Source organism: Cyprinus carpio, chromosome B9, assembly GCF_018340385.1.
Source record: "Cyprinus carpio isolate SPL01 chromosome B9, ASM1834038v1, whole genome shotgun sequence".
NCBI lineage: Eukaryota > Metazoa > Chordata > Actinopteri > Cypriniformes > Cyprinidae > Cyprinus > Cyprinus carpio.
The window spans coordinates 3293316-3306221 of record NC_056605.1 but is presented as its reverse complement, the minus strand read 5'-3'; the positions used below and the strand labels follow the sequence as shown (position 1 = coordinate 3306221).

The following is a 12906-nucleotide window of genomic DNA, read 5'->3' as shown; positions in this document are numbered from 1 at the left end:
TGCACAAAAACCTTTGAATGTTTAAAATGTACGAGTGTCTGAATGTACAAATCGTCATTTACTACGAATCCACTCGGATTTGTGTGTTTTTGAGACTTTCCTGGCAGAGCTCTCTTCCCACGTGGGTCTGTCGTACTCTTTAGCCAATCAGATGTGAGCTTACCATTCAACCAATCATATCATAAGCCACTGAGAGTGCATTCAGAAGCTCGCAGGCAATCGGGAAGACGTCAAGAGAGAAGCCCATAGAAGCCCTGGCGTTACATTTTAAAATACTATACAAAATAATTAATCAGAATACTTACTCCTGCTCACTCACGCCAAAGAACACAACTCTAAAGCTCACCACCTCATCAAAATTAAGCATCCCAGCCTCCACCACTGATCTATAATATAGAACTGGATTGCTCATGACGTCATTAAAGTGAAGCCGCCGCGCCGCCATATTGGTAATCCCTAGTGTGCGTTAACGTTCTATTGAATTAATAGGAAATTGTATGATTTTAATGAGAAAATATCATCTAACAAGTCAGCGTTTATAAATCTGAAGTATCCCTGTACATTATTTCAATACAAACACCCTAGGCATGTAAACGGTTATTTTTAAAATTTTGGGAATTTCCCCTACGTATTAAAAACCTACGTTCATTACAGTAGCGAACATCATGAACATGATAAACATCAGACGAACACGACCTCAACATATAAAACAAACGACAAAGTGCTCATTCTGAAATCTGAATTTATTCAGAGAAATAACTGACTACATACAGTACGGATTTAAAGACATAAAGCTTTATTTCCAAGATAGTAAGTTAAGCTTCTCATTTCATTATAGAGCAACATTAACAACATAATTATATTATTCATTGTAATATATTCAAATCCATTTCTGATACTAATACGTTCATGTTTAATAATCCCTGAATAATTATGTTCATAAAGAAATAGGCTATATTTTGTGTTGGATCGTTACCTGTGTCATCAGTGCGCAGCAGACACGCCCACCTAAACGATTTAAATATATCGCTTATACTGCCCCAAAAGACCGTAAACACTGCAGATAACATCTGAAGTAAACATTAATTTATATACACATAACATAAAAACTAGTCCCATTTGACTAATTTGCTTCTAATCGGGTGATTTTAGGACAGCGGTTTGAATGTGACTCAATGGTGCTCTCTGCCGGTAGGGATTAGTAAGATGGCGGATCGAACACTTCCGGTGGCTTCACTGCCTGCTGGCAGTTTATAACGCAAAGAGCGATCCAGTCATATATAGATCAGTGGTTTGCACGCACAGCTACTAGAAGATTTACATCTGTCAGACAGGTTGCTGACGTCATCAAGCTTAGTTTGAGTCTGCGCGTCAGAAACGGAAGTGCTAAAAATCACTTAAAATGGGCTTCACTTGTCTCAACTGAGTTCCAATTGGGTCGCTGTGTCCATTTCTTTTACTGTCTATGGGATTACTGATGTAAAGGCTTAATTTCCGTTCTAATTAATCCATATTGCGCAAAAGGTGTGCAGAATCGTGCTCCTTGAATGCACTCTCAGTGGCTTATGATATGATTGGTTGACTGGTAAGCTCGCATCTGATTGGCTAAAGAGTACGACACACCCACGTGGGAAGAGAGCTCTGCCAGGAAAGTCTCAAAAACACACACACACAAATCCGAGTAGATTCGTAGTAAATGACGATTTGTACATTCAGACACTCGTACATTTTAAACATTCAAAGGTTTTTGTGCACAGTTGTATATCTACGAATTGTGTTTTGCATTTGTGAAATGTATTTTATGAATATATAATTTTATTTTGCGCATGTGAATTGCTTTTTGTGAATATATATTTTTTTCACGCACGTGAATTTATTTTTGTGTGTACGTGAATTAGGTTTCATGCATGTGAAATTGTCTACGCATGTGTGAATCGTGTTTTTTGTCTGAATTATATTTGAGACTAATCTGCTTCCATAGAAATGAAACTAAAAATGAAATAAAATTTATAGCATGAATATCAAATAAGACATACCGAGACGAATTAAATATGAAGTATTAGACATAAAATAATGAAAATGCCAGCTATAAAAACAAAAACAAAAAAACAAATTCAAATTGAATGGGAAATATAAAAATAAAAACTAAATTAAAATTTTAATAAACACTATAATACTATAACAATAATGTGAAAATATTGAAAATATAATATTATAATATATACTGAAATAACAAAGTCCTCTGAATCACAAAAAACAAAAAAAAACAAAAAAAAAAAAATAAAAAACAAAAAAAAAAACAAATATAAATACAAATAAATATATATATATATATATATATATATATATATATATATATATATATATATATATATATATATAAAAGGTAAAACCAACAACTTTCAAAAACTTAAACTAAACTAACCAAAATTTAAATATAGAAAAATATGATCTAATGCAAAATATTAACAAAAACTCTTTATCAGTGACACCGCAACAACTCTCCCAGACATAATTTCTAAAACCAACATTTTCAAAAAATGCAGTAGTTTAATATAATAATGCATAGCAACAATGTGCTGTATTTATAACCTGAAGTCTGCAATTAATGTAAGAAAGTTTTGGTAGATATTGATGGTGACAGTAAAAAGAGAAGGTAAGAGAACATATTGATTTTAGAGTTGGACTGCAGTATTTGATTTCTAGAGGAGATGTTCTTGGGCACAGGTCTGTACTTGAATAACTTGTTTGTGTTTTCTGCTTTTCTTTGTGTAGGGAGATGAATGCGAACAGACATTTGTTCTGAACAAACACACTTGTCCCTTTAGCTTTGTAATTGATTTACCCTCTCTGAATGAGGCCAATCCGATACGTTTGCTCGTGTGTCATTCACGAGCGTTGTGTCTTTGTGTTTTATCTGCAGGACCCCGTCTCCTACCCTCCGCCACCCGGAGCACTGGTGCAGGAGCTTCTGTCTCTTCACTGCTCAGTGACGACAGCAGCTTCATCTCCAAACTCAGCCTTTGATGTGTGCTGTCACTAGCATTGTGTTTTATTTGTAACATCAAGCCACTTGCGTGTTTTTACTCCCGAATCTGTGTGAAGTACTGAGAAATACTGATCTCTAGAAATACTGAGTATTTAGATTGGACAGGAAACTAAAAACTGTCAGAGAGCTAAAAAAGAACAAAACAATAAACACAGCAAAATGGGCAGAACAGCAAGTGTTGGGACTGTATCTCGGTAGACAACCAGAAAATAGTGGCAACTGACACATGACACAGAGACGAGACAAATGACGGATAAACCAGCAACAGGATGAGGACTTACAAATGGGATCTAAAGGAAAGGAAACCAGAAGTGCAGGTGGGACAAATCAACTAATGATCAGGGAAATAAGGAGATAGCAGGGCAATCGAGGGGGAGGAGCCAGCGCAGGACGAGGAAAACATGCAGTTCAAAACAAGAGCTTGAGAAAAAGCACAGGAAAATCAGACATGAGTGTCAGGATCCTGACAGCTTCTTTTTGAGAAATGCTTTGCTTTAGTGTGCTTGTGTATCTTTCCCTAAAAACTAACATCTCTTGATTTTTTTTTTGACATCTAACAGTATGACATTCAGATGTTTATATTATGGCTTAAGTGTCCAGATCCTTTTTTGTCGTTGTACCTCCATCCTGTCAGTGGGTTCAGCTGTAATTTCACTTGACAAGACCAACTCTGGCTGTTTCTGTATGAGCCAAACATGCAGTGAGAAGTTTCCGTAAGCGCCTCTCAGATATATGGTTTAATTCCTGTCAGAAAGACTGTAAATAAAAGAGGCCCAGCTCTCTGTGTGTGTCTGTGCATGTAAAAGCACTGAAAAGCCCAGATTATTATTTCATTACTGAGAATGAAAACATCAGAGAGAGGGATGTTGTGTGTGCGGCAGGAGGCCTGTGAATGCTAATTGACTCATTTATTTGTGTTAGTTGTTCATTTCTCAGTGTGGCAGGTCTGCTGGCCGCTCGTGATGAATTAAAAGCACAGACACAGTCATATTCATTAAGCGTGTTTGTGAGTGTTTCTGTGTGCTGGTGGGATTTTATCCTGAGTGCTCTTTAAGTACTCCTGAGTGTTCAGTCTGTCACACACGTGGCTGGTTGGTGTTGTGGTTAAAATTCAAGGCCGGTTGTTTCAAGTCTCAAACTGGTTGAGTCATTAACTAGCAGCATTGTGCCCTTGAGTGAGTCACTTAACCGCAGGTTATTCCAGCAGACCCTGTGACTGTGGAAGCTTATACCATTTTTCTGGCATCCTCTCTTAATTTTCTCAGTTCATAAATTTGATGGATGTGTAATTAGATTATGAAGAGCTGTGAACTAGCTATTAGTTTCTAGAATAGAATGCTTCTGAAGTTCCACTCCAACCTGAGATATCTTCTCTCATTTAACCTGAACTGTTTGTTAAAGGATCACTTTGATTTGTGATATACATGGTAAAATAATTACTTGAGTTCGACCAATGTGGCAGCCATCTTTTACCTCATTCTGTCATCCAAAGTATTAATACTCTCAATAACAAGGCGATAGTGAGTAGTGTTACAACGGGACAGTAAGCCAACTTAAATTATTTGACACAATTTGTATTGTATAAAGAGATAAGCAGGAAATAGCAGAATCAGTTATGAAAACTCAGTTCAGATTGGTCTGTAAAGCATCTCTAAAAGAAAAAAGTGTCATTTTTTTAAGCTTAAGCTAATTATTTAGTAACGCAAATAGAATTCAGCTTCACTTCATTAAACTCCAAGCAAAAGGTTGCCTAAACCTAAAACCTAAAAATGAACATAAACAAAGCCTCTATGTTAGTTTGATCATCTAGCTAGCAGTTGTAATCAGACGTAACCAGTCTAGATTTACATTAGACCAACCTAGCCTTTTGTGAATGTTTTGACTAGATGACTAAAAGCTAGATGACTTTTTAAAATATAAATGTTTAAGACTAGTCTAAGCAGTTTATGCAACCTGCCACTGGTATAATATGTATTGAGCCTCGTTATTGTGCTTTGGGTGGGAGATATAAGATATCTGTGTAAATTTGTTCTTATGTATGTATGTTGCATAATTAGCAGACATGGCAAAACTGTACCAGGAACACAAATATATGAGAATTACATAATATCCTGCAAACCTAAAAGACAGGAAATGTGTTTTATTATTAATAGTTTAACATGAAATACTTGATTTAAAAAATAAAAGGGTGTTGTATTATATTGAATTGAATTGTAGTCTTGTATTTAAAATTAATTATGCTTCGTGTTTAGTTATATTGATTTGTGATTATCTGACAGCTTGTAGTGGGGGATCTAGAGCTTCATGACTGAACTAAATCTACTTTATTAGAAATGACAGTATGAGTATATTCCTATATTGCTAATATATTGCACTCTAAAAAAAACACTAAAAGTGGTTCTTTGGCTCATAATCATATGGGAACCACTTTAAGTGCTACATAGCACCTATATCTTTAAAGATGAGCACTGCTAATCCACTGCAAAGAACCGCTGAAAAACCATTACAGGTTATTTATAGGTGCTATATCCAGTAGCACTTAAATTGGTTCCCCTCTGATTATGAGCCAAAGAACCACAACCACAACTACCACAAAGAACCGCTGAAGAACCAATGTGTGTGTGTGTGTGTGTGTGTGTGTTTGCTTCTGTTACGAGGAGTATTTACTGAGCTGAAGATGCTTAGCTGTCCACAGCCTATATGCTCCAGTGTTACTATTCAGAAAATTGCCATTTGTCTGCATAAATCTTGTCTAATTATGATGGGATCATTAATTAAATAAAGCTGGGAAATAACACATACTCGTAGGAAAAAAAAAATTGCATTGCATCGCTCAGCGTTTGTGTTTGGCACAATAAATCTGCTTCAGCCTAGATGAGAGTTTTTATAAACATCACACTGAAAAATTGTGTTTTGAGAGCCATTAGATCAGAAATAATTCTGCTGAGAAAATGTGGTGTACAGGGACACAATGTTATCACGAGGTGCCGGCTGTTTGTTCTCTGTCTGTGTGTGTATTATAACAGCACAATGTTGTGATGTGTTATGAAAGTGTGTGTAATTGTGCAGCTGAACGTTCTCTGCTATCAGAGCCTCAGCCATGCCGAGTGCTAATGACACACCCCTGGGCCTAATCTACTGCGTTTAATGGGGTCTAGACTCTGGGGCTGGTCTCAGCACAGACGCAGTTTCAGTCGAGATTTAGACGGACACTGTGCTTAGTGCTTTACTTTCCGGAAAACTGGGAAACAAGAAAAGAATCCAAACTGGACAGATGAGGACGAATGGGGAAAGTCAAGACATTTTGCCAAATTCAGTCCAGCTAGTGACTACCCTTGTGAAAAAGAAGTACACTTTAGCACACTAGAAAAGGAGTACTTGCTTTGGAAATAATACACTTTGTTTTCAGTCACTTGACTGCATGTTAATCACAATGAAATGAAATGCATTATTGTTTACAATCATATAAAATGCAGTTTTACTAAACTAAAATTTAAAGTGCTTTTCTGGCCCACTTAAGTAGGAATAAAGTACATCTTTAGTAATTTCACAATTAAAGGTAGTGAAATATGATACAATGTGCTACTGAATACTGACAAGCATCTGGTTGTCGTGTATTTAAATAATATTTGTAATTACACATTTGTAATGAAGTTGCCTTGCAGTTTAGTATTCATTTAAAATATATTAACTATTAAATAACACAACAGAACATTATGATTAATTATTATTAAGTATTTGTACTTTAGCACAGTATGTTAGTCAAACATCAGAATATGTGTACTTATTTATAGCACGGCAAAAGTTTATTAAATCATACTTCAAAATTAACTTTCAGGTAAAACTTAATTTGACATTACTACAAAGTGCACTTTTTAAAAGTGTGCTTACACTTTATTTTAAGGTTTCCTGGTTACAGTGTAATTATACATGTAAGTACTGAGTAATATTAAGTAACTACATGTACTTACTATATGAATAGGGTTTGGGTTTGGCTTGCATGTAATTATGCATAATTAATTGTTATTATAATAGTAAGCACATGTAACGTGTAACAAGGACACCTTAAAATAAAGTGTTACCATAAGTGTGCTAAGAAATAGTCATGAAATTAAATGTACTTGGAAGTTTTGATGTAAATTAAAAGTGCCCATAATTACATATCATATACAGATCATAAAGAAATATGCAAAAGGTGTCATGCATGCATGTAATCCAGAACAACAGTGACAGGCCTGGACACATAAGACTGTTTACACTGGATACAATGGTGATGAGAGAGAAAGAGCGAGAGACAGAGAGAGAGAGAGAGAGAGAGAGAGAGAGAGAGAGAGAGAGAGAGAGAGAGAGAGAGAGAGAGAGAGAGAGAGACGTATGGTCAGATGCTTCTTGTTCATCGTGTCGGAGACTGGAGTCATATGATGATGTACAGGTGACATGTTTAACCTCGCCAAAGGCCTTTTCATGATTATGCAGGACTTTTTACTTGTTCGCTTTTCATTTATTGATCAGTTTCATATGGAAAACTGCTGCTGTTATGTGTGTCGTTTGTGACATTGCATGCTTCTCTGCTTTCTGATTGTCTTCTCTTATATTTCCCCCTTCATCTCTTCTCCTATCTGCAGGTGTTTGATAAAGGATTTTAAGATGCATCTGCTGGAGCATCCGTTCATTAAACAGACTCATGGGAAAGACACGTCGCGCAGACAGCAGCTGACAGTCCTCGTCCACGAGCAACAGCACCAAGACACCAAATTCGTCACATCTCGTGCTTAAAAAAGGCTGACCGCTAGATTATAAATATAGGGGTGGGTTAAACAGAAGTATTATTTTTTTGGTTTATAATAGCTTGACAATCATAGATTGTCATTTTGAAGTGTTTTCTGATTTGTCTCAGGGTCAGACCAAAGATCTGGAGGCCTTGACCGTGACAGTGGACTTGACTTGCATTTATCACTGTCTTCTATAGATGTAGAGCTGTCGAGGTGGATTTATCACGTCTAAATGTGAAACAGTGAGACTTTCTGTTGTGACAGAAATCGTGAGGTTTCCTCTTTCCAGCAGATGGCAGTGTTATCTGTGGAGGAATGAAGCTCCTTGGGTTTTTCTGAGAGGCTGGCATCACTTCAGTGGTGTACAAGACGGATATCTCTGGTGCTGTTATATACACTACACATAATGAAAGAAAGAGTTTCCACTGGATTCTTCTGCAGATCTTGTATTACCTATTCTTTGGGCCCTTTGAGAATGGGACAGGAGCCTATAAAATTGGCAGGCCTTGTGAATTTAAATGACCACCCTACCTATAGTATTCTCAATAGTTTAGTTATAGAATTTAACTCAGATTGGCCTTTAGGTTCGTCTAAAACTTAGTAAGATTGGTAAGATGACTGGTAAGATTTCAAATGATTTTGAAAGTCTTTTATAGTCAACACACACACACACACACACACACACACACACACACACACACACACACACACACACACACACACACACACACACACACACACACACACACACACACACACACACACACACACACACACATATAGTATATTGACTGGAATCTATTTGAAGGTGTAATGTATTCTTGTGACCAAAGCTGAATTTTCAGTATCATTACTTCAGTCTTCAGTGTCACATGATCTTTAGAAATCATTCTAATATGCTGATTTGCTGCTCAAGAAACATTTCTGATTATTATTAACGTTGAAAACAGCTGTGCTGCTTAATTTATTATTATTATTATTATTTTCAGGATTCTTTGATGATTAAAAGTTCAAATCAATAGCATTTGTTTGCAATACAAATTTCCCCAAATTTCCCAAAATATTGGAGAGGGCGACCTTAATGTTTTTGCTTTTTACAACTTAATTTCATCATAAACAAAAGCTAAATTAGCTTAATATGAAATTTATTATTTATGTATTTTTTTTTTCTTGAGATAAAACCACTTTTTCACTTTAATAATATATTTGGGGTTATGTTATGTTTATGTTGCTTGGATGATTCATATCTGTACTAAGATATGTCTGAATTCTACCACTGAAGCATAAGTTCTTTTGTCACCACATCTCTGGTGAGAGGAGACTCATCGTCTCTGATGAGGATTCACAGTCCCTGATAAATTCAGTACGACAGAGGGAGTTTTACATCAGGGTAGGACGTTAACTGCTCTTGATCTTGGGTGTCTATGAAGACAATTTGAACTTGTTCTGAGAAAGTGGTGGCTGGTACACTCTGTAATTGTGAATAAACAGTCATAGGGTTGCCAGATTGTAGCCACTCATTCCCCAGGCCACATATAATCTGCTAGCCTGATAGAAACAGTGAGAGAGTCATAATGGGATTATGAGCTTGGCTGTGCTCTCTCTGTTTAGTCAATGATGGCAAATATCAGTGAAGTGATTACAGAGTGAGGGAACACTGATGCACACACACAAAGTGCAGTGCATCGTGTCTGTACGGTGTCATGTCCCCGGGGCCCGATGGGCTTTAAGAGCTGTGAATAGAGCAGCTGCTTCCTCATGATCTAAAGGTCAAGAATACAATAGAGGGTCAAACCCTGATGAAGTGCTTAGACTACATGCTATAATAGCCTTTAAACCCCAGAGGATAGACCTGCATCACACTGAGATGCTGCATACAGGAGTGGCATGCTGGATGTTTAGATTTTGGGTTACACTTTATTTTAAGGTGTTCTTGTTAAGGTTTAATATTACTATATGGTTAGGGTTAGGATTAGGGTTCGGTTTAGGGTTACTGGCCTGCAATTATGCATAAATTATTGTTCTTATAATAGTAAGTGCATGTAACATGTAACAAGGACACTTTAAAATAAAGTGTTACCAGATTTTGTTTTATGGTGTATACTAAGGCAAGCATCACTATTACTGGTCCTAATATTTAGTGTTAAGGATTTTAACAAACCTCCACTAAATATTTAGCATGCATGTAACTAGTTGGTCCCATAATATTTGTGACCCAGACCACAAAACCAGTCATGAGGGTCTTTGTTAGGATTTTGGTTTGTAAGGATAGGACAATATTTGGCTGAGATACAACTATTTGAAAATCTGGAGGGTGCAAACAAATCAAAATACTGAGAAAAGTTCTTAGCAATGCATATTACTAATCAAAAATTAAGTTTTGGTATATTTATGGTAGGACATTTTCAAAATATCTTCATGGAAGGTGATCTTTCCTTAATATCCTAATGATTTTGGCATAAAAGAAAAATCAATAATTTTGACCCATACAATGTTTTTCTGGCTATTGCTACAAATATACCTGTGCTACTTAGGACTGCTTTTGTGCTCCAGAGTCATTTGTGCTACAGACATCAATGGCACTTCAACTCAATAAATTACTTGTTTATGATAGAATAGATTTTTTAGTATTTCATGTTTATTGAAGCTGTAACACTGCTGTTTTGTGTTTTACAGGCATGAGCGGATCAATACTTGCAAAACCCTGATCATTGAGAGCTGTCCTGATGATGATCTGGTGAACCTGGAGGTTTTAGATGAGGTACTTAGATGATTTAGCTGAAATCGGCTTTTAATTTCTCAAAATTAAAATTGAACTTAAAACTGACCTTAAAATTGACTTTCTTAATACCTGTTCCTGAACGTATTATTGATAAGTTTTTCCAAATAATTGCATAACTCCATTAAAATGCATTATGAAAACATTACATAACATTATAAAAGTAAAATGAGTTGCAGTTGACATTTTATGTTAAAATGTAATGGAATTCAAGTACAAACTATTACTAAAGTGTCTGCTCAAATTATGTGAATTCAGTGAATCTTGTAGTATAAACAACAAAGATACATTTCCATCTCCAGCATTTCTCTTTTCTAGGAAATAATCATTACACATCTTCAGAGGCGATATCAGGAGCTGCAGATCTACACATATGTGGGTGATATCCTCATAGCGCTTAACCCTTTCCAGAACCTCAACATCTACTCTCCACAGGTTGTGTGTCCACCAAAGCATCATTTATGTCTAAAGCAGACCATCTTTGTTTAAAACATCTCATGTGTACAATGTGTAATTCACGCTTGCTGTTGTGGGGAGCCACTTCAAGTTAGCTTTCTGAATCAAAGCTTTCTTGTAGAGAGAGAACTAAGATGTAGTTTCGTGTCTGTTCTCAGTTCTCAAAGCTTTATCATGGGATGAAATGCTCCACTAACCCCCCGCACATCTTTGCGACGGCTGATGCAGCCTATCAGAGCACGGTCACTCTCTCCAAAGACCAGGTACTGTTTTCTGTGTGTCTGCTGCACTCTCATTCCCAAAACAAAAGAGAGTATATCTAAGATATATACAGTTCAGAGACATAGTAGACTGACTTTAAATATGGTTTTAAATTGCAATGTATAATCATTAGTGGAGAAAGTGGAGCAGGTAAAACGGAGATCATCCAGCATCTCACATTTCTGGGCAAGGTTGAGTACTCACATCTTTTACTTCAGCCAACACACTTCATACAAACACTACGGTGTGTACTCTAAAGAAATGTTTCAGTAACCAGTCTTTGAGATTTATCATGAGATTCCTGATCAATTTCCCTGTAGTGATGTAATCATCTGTGGCTGTAAGATTCGCAGATCAAAAATCTGGTTCACACTCTGTCTGTCGTTTCTCTTATAAAGCTAAAAACCGTGCACTTCGTGAGAAGATTCTTCAGGTGAATCCCCTGGTGGCGGCGTTTGGTAATGCGTGCACAGCCATCAATGATAACTCCAGCTGCTTCAGAAAATATGGAGCAGTGATGGAGCAAAGATCTCTCAGACTATCTTCTGGAGAAATCAAGAGTTACGTGAGGCTACAGGCTACGTGAGGAACCTAGATCTGTGGCCATTTTTAACATGAATTACTATTCACAGGTTATATTTTTTTAAATTGCAGGGGCGAGATAAACTTCCACATATTCTTTACCACCAAGACAACCTCAAGAAAAACAGGCTGTCCAACAAAACTGCCCCCAGGTTTGTAGTGAAACAGACTCTTATAAAGATGTGTAATTCTGAATCCAGGTCATGTATCTACAGTGTCACTGACAGAGATCAGAGGTTCACGTTACTTTTCTGTTCTTTCAGATACATTGACTGGGTTAATGGTAAAGTAAAGCAGGTCATCATCTCTAGCAAACTCTGCAAGGAGCAATTTGATTCCATTCAGAACTGTTTCCGTATCGTAGGATTTACTGAAGAGGTACAGCTGGAATTCTGATTTATATTTCTTAATCCTATACAATTATTAAAGGGATAGTTCACCCCCAGTGATTTATATTTTTATATACAGGAAGTGAATTCTGTGTACAGAATTCTATCTGCTATTTTAAACACAGGAAATTTTGAGTTCACATCCCCCAGCTCCCATCATCAGAGCGACAAGAGGCCTTAGACAATGCTAAGAGCCTTAATAAAATGATTAAATACAAAAAATAGCCGTGAAAGATGTAAAATATGTCATAACACAATAAACAATCTCCTGGAATGCATTTAATTGGCTTATCCTTAACAGCTCTCTGCTGTATAATCACTCATTCATGTTTTATTTATTGACTAGTTAGTTAGTTAGGATGGAAGTTAGTTGGGTAGTTGCCATTTGTCAATTGCCGGTATAATTAACCTGAATCAGAGAATATTAGAAACACTCTGAATCATCTATGAATGCAAATATCCGAGACCTACGGGTCACTACATTGTCCGACTAGCCTTAAACCCATGACTACCCTAGTGAAATATAAACATACTAAAATGTATTTGGAATATATATAAGTATACTACAAATGTATGTGCTCAATTAAAATACCTTGCTATACTTTTAAGTATACTAAA

The 12906-nt window shown here is 36.4% G+C and overlaps 1 pseudogene; it reads left to right on the top strand.

Annotated features, from left to right (window-relative positions):
- Positions 1-12906, top strand: part of LOC109052991 — a 118252-nt pseudogene that overhangs the window by 28618 nt on the left and 76728 nt on the right.